General features: G+C 42.2%; 1 protein-coding gene across 1 annotated transcript in view; it reads left to right on the forward strand.

Moving 5' to 3' along the window:
• MYCBP2 (MYC binding protein 2, E3 ubiquitin protein ligase) overlaps positions 1-1,693 on the forward strand; it is a 282,082-nt gene that overhangs the window by 110,740 nt on the left and 169,649 nt on the right. The gene's annotated exons all lie outside the window — the stretch shown is intronic.

Here is a 1,693-nt window from a genome sequence, read left to right on the forward strand (position 1 = left end):
GGACCCTATCGTGCATCCACAGGTGCATCTCAAGTAGGGCCAAGGAGGTGATCCTCCCCCTCTACGCGACACTGGTCAGGCCGCAGCTGGAGTACTGTGTCCAGTTCTGGGCACCCCACTTCAAGAGGGATGTGGACAACATTGAGAGGGTCCAGAGGAGGGCCACCCGCATGATCCATGGACAGCAGGGCAGACCCTACAACGAGAGGCTACGGGACCTGAGCCTGTTCAGCTTTCACAAGAGAAGGCTGAGGGGGGACCTGGTGACCATCTATAAACTCACTAGGGGGGACCAGAAGGGTTTGGGGGAGACCTTGTTTCCCCTAGCGCCCCCCGGGATAACAAGGAATAACGGCCACAAGTTGTTGGAGAGTAGGTTTAGATTAGACATCCGTAAGAACTACTTCACAATAAGCGCAGCTAGGATCTGGAACCAACTTCCAAGGGAAGTGGTGCTGGCTCCTACCCTGGGGGTCTTTAAGAAGCGGCTTGATACCTACCTGACTGGGGGCAATTGAGCCCAGTTTTCCTCCTGCCCAGGCAGGGGGTCAGACTTGAAGATCTACAAGGTCCCTTCTGACCCTACTTCTATGATTCTATGCTATTCAAAACAGTACATCACTTTTCAAATTGTTTTCATTACACCATACTACTTGATACAGTCTGAAGACCATTAATGCAAGGTGTTCTGACTCTGAACTTACTTTCCATCAAACCATAGAGAATAACCTTCAAGGGTTCATATCTTGCTGTATGTCATAGGATTCATAATCATTTGCTTCTTAGAGTTTCGTTTTGTAATATAAAATAGCTGCCAATCTTGAAGTCCCCATTCACTGGCTATCTACTTTCCAAGTAACTTGCACCAGTCTTCAGTACCATAAGAGCTCAAAGACATGCATCCTCTTCCTCATTTCTGTACAGTGCCCAGGATTTGGAACTATACATAACAATTGAGAATCATTGTTAACCTGAAAAGTCACCGTATAAAGTTAATGGAAGTGCTATGACATTTTCAAATTGTTTCCTTGTTTTGCAGAGCTTTTTTGAAATCAAGACATCAGTTTAGCATCTCTACTGCTTTCTTTTAGTGTTAACTAGATATCCCAAAATTTCAGAACTTGCTCCTCTTCTGTAACTTTCCCATCAATAATAATTGTCTTGTTGTTTAGTAGCAAATCTTTCGTTGAACTACTTTGCTTCACTTTGCTTAATGTTTTTAGTTAATCCGCACCCCTTAAATGAATATAATATCTGCATATTACACTTGTGAAATCCTCCAAACTTGATTTTTCTGTTAAAATTTTAAAGTACTTGCATTCATTGTTGACTCAAACATACGTTGAAAACCTTGGTGAACGCGATTAGTCTTAAACCACCTTGTCCAACTCTGGTTTTGCTGCAGTTCCATGATGTGGCTAGGAAATCCCATTTTGCATGTCAGTTTTCCACAGTGTATCATGATCAGCACAGTCAAAGGCTTTCGCATAATTATAAAACAAATATAAAGAAGTACTCTAAATTTAAATGTTTGGGGTTTTTTTCTCTCCATTAAATTGTCAGTTATACTTTCTGCGCTCTCCCTGAAATACTCAACATTTTATTGGTGAGAGGCTGGTGATATTTTTCTTAAATGCATCGGCATTTGAGAGGCATATAGAAAACTAAGTTCCTCTGGCAGAACAAGAGAAAG

Source organism: Alligator sinensis, unplaced genomic scaffold, assembly GCF_000455745.1.
Source record: "Alligator sinensis unplaced genomic scaffold, ASM45574v1 scaffold1010_1, whole genome shotgun sequence".
NCBI classification, from domain to species: Eukaryota; Metazoa; Chordata; order Crocodylia; family Alligatoridae; genus Alligator; species Alligator sinensis.